This window comes from Cyanistes caeruleus, chromosome Z (assembly GCF_971803275.1).
Source record: "Cyanistes caeruleus chromosome Z, bCyaCae1.hap1.1, whole genome shotgun sequence".
NCBI lineage: Eukaryota > Metazoa > Chordata > Aves > Passeriformes > Paridae > Cyanistes > Cyanistes caeruleus.
This window is the reverse complement of record NC_141732.1, coordinates 26,109,043-26,115,895: the sequence shown is the minus strand read 5'-3', so window position 1 is coordinate 26,115,895 and position 6,853 is coordinate 26,109,043. Positions and strand designations below refer to the sequence as shown.

The 6,853-nt window shown below is 37.7% G+C and overlaps 1 protein-coding gene across 3 annotated transcripts in view; it reads left to right on the top strand.

The window, feature by feature from the left end:
- The first annotated feature begins 321 nt into the window (after nucleotides 1–321).
- The window catches only part of LOC147648236 (uncharacterized), a 127,490-nt gene continuing 120,958 nt past the window's right edge, over nucleotides 322–6,853 (top strand). Inside the window, exon 1 of one of the 3 annotated variants that reach the window (XR_015280119.1) lies at nucleotides 322–656. The gene's annotated coding sequence lies outside the window, so the exon portion shown is untranslated. The remainder of the gene's footprint in view (nucleotides 657–6,853) is intronic. The other 2 variants (XR_015280118.1, XM_086867080.1) reach the window with 2 other exon arrangements.

Below are 6,853 nucleotides of genomic sequence, written 5' to 3'. Positions count from 1 at the left end.
AAAGTGGTTTTCAGAAATGCCAAGCAGGGAGGAAGAAGCAGTGCTGGCAGCATCCACATCAGAGATATCCCTTGATGTCTCCATATGGCCTAAGCCTCTCATTTTTGGCAGGCTCTTTCCTCCCTTCACTGCTGCTTCTCACTGACTGTGTGGACTCACTACAATTATAAACAAGTATGAAGTTCAAAACAAATGCTTACTTAAAACGATAAGCCAGAGGTTTATTTTGGTATAAAAAGTTTTGAAAATTAACCAAAAAAATAGCTAACAAAATCAGCAGCTAGTCATGCACAGTTTGTAACTGGAACAAAGAGCAAGAATAAATAGTTTATCCACTGAGACTGGGTAAAGGTATGCTCAGCTCAAAACAGACTTTGCTTAAGATGAAAATTTAAAAATGTTTTTCCAGCATCATGTAGTATTGGTACGAGTAGGGCTGGTAGCCTGTGCAGAGACCAAACAATTCTTTTGCTCCATCAGCTCAGATGGAAATTGATTCTTTCCACTGGTGTGAATAGGTCAGTTTCTGCCTGTGCTTACTGTGGGTGTTGCTACAGAGCTGTGTAACAATCTGGCACACTTCTGCAATCCTGGCTTTGCTTTTAAAGCCCTGCAAAGTCTGTGTTCTGAAGCTGAAGTCTTTGAATGAAAGATAGGTGAAATGTAGGTTAATAAAGAAAATATTTGAATATGCGGTAATCTGACCCTGAACAGGTTTTTCAAGATCTGTCTCAGCAGAGCATTGCTGAATGAAAAAACTTCTGCTATTTAAAGCAGACCGTATTTTTTTCTCTAGGTTCTAACTCTCAAACAAGTGGAAAAAATTAAATGCACTGACAGGACAGCAAACAACCAGCTGCAAAAGTGAGAAGGGACTGGTTTCTTTACAAGGGAAAATATTTGGTCTTGTGAATATTTCCAGTGATATCAGAACAGTATTTGTTTTTGAAGTATTTTTACAATCTGTGTTTTGCTTGCTTTTGTTTCTATATGTCCTATGCATAAGAATTCCTTGTAACACAGAACTTTTGGAAACACGGTTTGTTCTTGATAGCAGTCATAATCAGTGTGTCCCATCTTTACCCTGCTTTGTTGCATGTCTGTCCTCTGCTCTGTTTATTTTTCATTCTGAACATTTAAAAACTGACTTTTCCCACTTCAACTTGTTTTCTGTTTGGCATTACATTCAAAATGAGTTTCAGAGTTCTATCTGGACATATGATCAAAAGTATTCATGTATTTCTGCTTCAGCAGGGATCAATATTAAAGTTCCCATATGTTTCAATGGTGCTGGATCAAGCCTTATGCTACTAACATCAAAGATAATGCATTATAATGAGCATTTGTATTTGTAGAAGTGTAGCACATATTATGTACAGTATGGACATTTCTGTAGCAATCAATTTACATTTAAGAGGCATCTTTAAATCTGTGGCTAGATTCTAATCAGCAAAAAATATAAGGCTATAGCTAATGAATAGATTTGAAAAAGCTATACAGAATCTTACAATTACCTGTTCTTTTTCTTCTCTCATTTTAAATGTGTGTGCCAAATATTTTAGAAGCAGAATAAACAAATTTTATGACCTTAAATCAACACCCATTAGAACTGGCTGCAACTTTTCAGAAATTGCTTCAGGAATTTTCTGCATCTCTTTCATTAATGAACTGCCATTTTCATGTTGAGTATGAAAAACAAGGAAAAAACAGAGTTTCCTTATAATGACAAGATTTGCTTGAAAGCAAGTATTCTTTTCAGTTTCCAGGTTGTTCATCAGTACCTAACTAACACACTTTATGAATCTGTTCCTACTGCAGCTGAAATAATCAAGGATGATTATTTGAACTGACACATGAACAAGGACGGCATTAGTTTTTAAAACATTTTAAAAAAAAGATGAATTCATTGCCAAATGAGCAGGGACAAGAATGTTAAGGGGAGATATTTTATATCAGACATGAAACATGAAAAGCAATAAAGTAGCAACTATACTGAAATGACTAGATGACCTTCTGAAAAAATTGAAACTATTTTCAAAATACATGAAAATAGAATAAAGCATGATAGCAAGATAGCAAACAGTTATAAGGGCACCATGGCTTTATTCAAAGAACTATCCAGTAATCACTGTAGGAAATTTCAATATATAGAATATTTCCCCCTTTATCTTTTTTTACAGGGTGATGTATTAGTTATTAAGCTGTTCACAGGCAACTCAAGTGGAAATTTCATCTCAAAGTTGTGTATTTCAATACTGGCATTTGACAGTACTTTAAACAAACATTCATATCTGGTATCTTGATACTCTGTTTTGGGTGATGGCATTTAGATTTTAAGTACTAGCCCAGTTAAAAAAAATGTGTTTATACACATATACACAAATTTATAGCTTGAGATTCTTTAAGAGGATATTTCTGACTAACTGAAAAAATGTTTAGAATGAGAACTTTTTAACATTTTAAAACCTGAAATTGCTTTTCAAATATTTCTACTAATATAGGCACGTCAAGAAGAGACAAATGTAGCTACAACCATATACTTTATATGTAATGTAAGGTTTGCATTATAAAAAAAGCACAGATGTACCATAGGGAAAAAAAAAAAGGATATTAATATCATCCTAGATAATTGTCACTGATGTGCATACAGCTCTTGGAAAATCTGGTACTTAACAGCTGTGCCACTACTGAGAGTTAGGGCAGCTGTCAGGTTGAAGCTTCCCTAGTGTAACATGCTGTGGAGAGGTGGGAGGTGTAGCAGAGTGCAAAAGTTCTGTCATGTTAATCTCTGTATGCAGCTTTAGGATGTCCAGACTGTTTCCAGAATGTTACAGAAAGTTGTTAGCAAAATGAATTGTGCAATTTTCCAAGATACTGCTTTTAGAAAAACCTTGGTACTGATGACAACCATCATCTAAAAGACAAATTATGTGACCTGTGTGTAGGGAAGGCTTCCATGGTGGGAGGAGAAAAGGAATAGTTCTTTTCCATAAATCAGTGTCTAAATACTTTCATATAAAACAAAATGTAGAAAGTAGTTTATAATTCTGTACACTAGAGTTATAATAAAATATATGTTAATGAAAAAACTTTTGAGGAAAATAAGGTATGCTAAGGCTGTGGGTGGTTGCTTGTCTGGTATGACTGGTTTTGTTCCCTTTCCTTCCTTCTCCATGCCAGATCACAATTTGCCAAGAACCACCACAGTGGTGATCTCATTTGAAGTGGGTTTTCTCTAAGCAAACTGTGAGACAATTTTATCACAGGCAGAAACTGCACCTTTTCCTGGCAGCCAGGGTTTTCTTGAACTACACTACTCATCCTCTCATGTGTTCTTGGACTTAAACAGCACAGAGTCCTCCTGTCAGGAGCAGTTTTACACCCAGGTGAGCAGCTGTGTCTGCCAGCAGCCAGAAAGCCAATATAAATGAGAGGGGGTGGGGAGGGCAGGCAGTGTTTGCTTATTGCGAGGGAGGAAGGGTAAGCGAACTGTTGCTAGGCAATATGTTTCTGGATGACAGATCCTCTGCTTTGCTAAGTGACCAGAGTAATTATTTTTGGCAAATCTATGCAGTACTCTGCATGCTGTCATTGGCCTGCAAAGAAAGAAATGGGTGTATAAATATACAAAATGTATTTGATCCTTTTTTGAAACTGGAGGTTTGCAAGAATTAGTCATCTGGCACACACACGCTTCCCTTTGCCTCCCTGTTTGTTCTTCTGTCTTCCTGAATTGGGTACCTTGGTGTGAATCAGGGTTGTTCTGATCCTCCTCTAAGGCCTTCTCCAGCTGCCGTCGAGGGGTTTGATCCATGCCATATTTGCTGGCAGTTCCAGTCAGAACGATGGAAAACCAATGAGCCAGTGCTGCTCTTGGATAAGCTGCAGCAGCAGCAGGTGCTAGCAGTGTGAATTGATAACAGCCACTTAAAAACCCAGTGCCCTTGCCAGCTTTCTCCCAAGCAGAGTTGTACTGTGCTTACTGCTGGCTGCAAGGAGTTCTTCCAATCAACACTGAAATGAGAGATGGAAATAAATAGCTCTGACCTTTACTGATAGTGCCTGAGTTAAATAAAGAAGCATAAAAATACAGTTTGAATTTTTTTGGTAGCATTTTCAACAGCCATTAAAACCTGATTTGGACCCTGAAGATTAAGACTTTGCTTACTTGGTAATCCTGCTGAAGGATCTGCAGGGCATGCCCTTTAAACCCTATGCCAGAGACAAACTCTCGTTCTCAGACTCCAGAGAGTCGGTGACATTTTTTGAGGAGAAAAGAATTCTGAATTTAGAATTCTATAATCTTTCTCATAATGATGTTAGTTTTTTTTAATCAGAAGGACTATAAGGCATATTGTAAATTAATGTGCTTACTTATTATCTTAGGGTTGAATATAAACCTGTGACTACCACTTATACTGAGACCTTAAAAATCCCCTAAACATAGCTTGTTTTTGTGTTCAGCCACAGACTTGAAACTCGGTTTGGGTTCAGGGAAGGGGTGTTGTGGTAAGTGATTTTTCCCTTGCACCATTTTTTTTTCTTTTTTAATAAGGCTTTTTGAGAAACCTGGGAGTGATTTTGAGGTTTAATATTCAAATCCAAGAGGAAACTCAGCCATTCTACTTTCCTTTGTGGGAATATTTTTTAATGTTTCATTTGAACTTAAAAATCAACCCAAACCTCAGGGAAAAAAAAACAACAACAACTCCCAAACATTAAAAGTGAATAGAAGGTTTGTGTAAACATCTGATAAGCAAAAACCTCATTTTACTCAGCCTATGCATTTGCATTGCTGTGTGTGGTGCTGTTCTCTCATGCTGAGCTCCATCCCCTGTCTTGCCCATTTAAGCAGCATATTGGCACTGCCAATCCCAAACCCTTCTGGAAAAAATCCCAACGCAACCCAAGGTAGCTTGCAAGTGACGTGGTCAGGGGAATGAAGTGAGAAAATGATGCCAGGAGTCACCACCAGAATGTCTGGGAAAAGTGCTGCCAAAGGACATCAGCCTCGTGCAATTTATCACCAGGTGTGATCCTTGCAGAAAGTGGGGGAGAGAGGACTTTTTTTCTTGATTGAAGTTCATGCTCGGTCGTTTAGGTTGGTATTGTGATGCAGTTCCCCTTAATATGGTATGGAAATCAATCCTAAGTATCTTAAATAAAGATAGGAAGATGCAGCACACTGTAATTACCTTTGAAGCATGTATTTTTTCCTGCTGCATGTTGCTGCTGGTGCAGCTCTGGCTAAAAGAGCTTGCCTGGAGCATCAGCACTTCTTTTTCATCTGCTGCTTTGTTCTCAGGGGGCTTTCTGTAGTTGCCAGCCTTAGTGGAAGAGGATCAAATAGCTCTGGCAGCTTTCGTAGCAAGGTAGAATGTCATTTAAATAAAATGACGCACATGTGTGGTGTAAGCCAGCTTCCCTGCTGAGAGGGCATAACAAACAATTAAAGAGCAGTTTCCTCTGGGGATGAATGGCTTTTGGGGAACTATTTCAGTTATATGTGAATTATATATGTATTACTAGGGACAAGTGATCTTGTAAAATGAAACAGCTGAGAAAATTCTCTGACGACAGTTGTGCGTAGTCACAAGGGAGCTTCCCTGTGTTTGCTGAAGATGGGGAGAACTTTGAGTCGATTGCAGTCAATAAAATACATTAAAAAGAACAGTATAATCATATCTCCTAGTTAAACAGCAGAATGTAACTGATAAAGTAAAATAATCTGTTTAATTCTAGCTTTAATATCAGAGAAGATTACATCCAGTTTACTGACTTCCATGCTGCTGTCCAAATGGAATATGCATCAAAACCAAAATACAATATTAGATGGCATTACATGGAGTGTACAGAGTAAAGGAGTGTGTCTCTTATTTACCGGAAAAAGGACTAAAATGAGGGATAAGGGAACAAAACAGAGGAGATAAGAAAACTGCTGTAATTGGCACTCATCTTCTTGTAAAGAAGGAAATCTTCCATGGGTGACTCCAGGAGCTGCAGTATAGTGTTGGGTCATGCAGAGGAAAAGCTATTGAGGTTTTATGCTTACAACAGCTGATGGCTGCTAATGTGGTGACTGTGAGAATTGCTCAGCGGTATAGCTACTGAATTAACAAACAGCAGGAATCCTCTAAAGAAGTTTTAACATCTTTTGGTAAAGAGCTCTGGTATGGGTTGCTATCAGAGATGCACAGAAAATTTGAAAGGGAGGTCCCTCCAAAAAAACTTTTAGAAAAATACAAATCCTGCAAAAGCTTTTCTGAAATACTCTTTGAAGTTGCATCTGTGGGAACAACAGAAGAAAGGGGACATTTACTCCAGACTCAAACTGTAGATGAAAGGAAACTGAAAAGTGGTTTGACATTTTTAAGAGATGAGTAATATTAAGAAGCTTGACCCTGTAAAATGGGAAAGCTGTTGTTTCAGTGATTGTAGAATTGAAGACTGGAATTTGAAACAGATAAATGGAACCACTTTTTATACAGATCCTAGCTCAGTACAGTGCTTTAACTTGTGTAATTCTTATGTGAAGGACTCTGAGAGGAACACATTATGTAAACAAATATATATCCAGTGACACAAGTATTTACATAGAAAGGTATATAATTTCCTGTAATTTGGGGCACAAGGCTATTATTTTGAGAAAATACCAGAGGAAAGAACTCTGACAGGCAGCTTTTTCCATACTATTGTGTATTGTGTGTTATACAATTCTCTGGGTCTTTACTGCATGATTTTGTTCACTGTCAGCTCTGGGTAAGGTAACACTGTCAAGTACTTTCTGTTTCTAGAAACAAGAAAAAAAATGACAGTTCACCTGTCTAAGCTGAGTGGCCTTCTCTGAGAAACA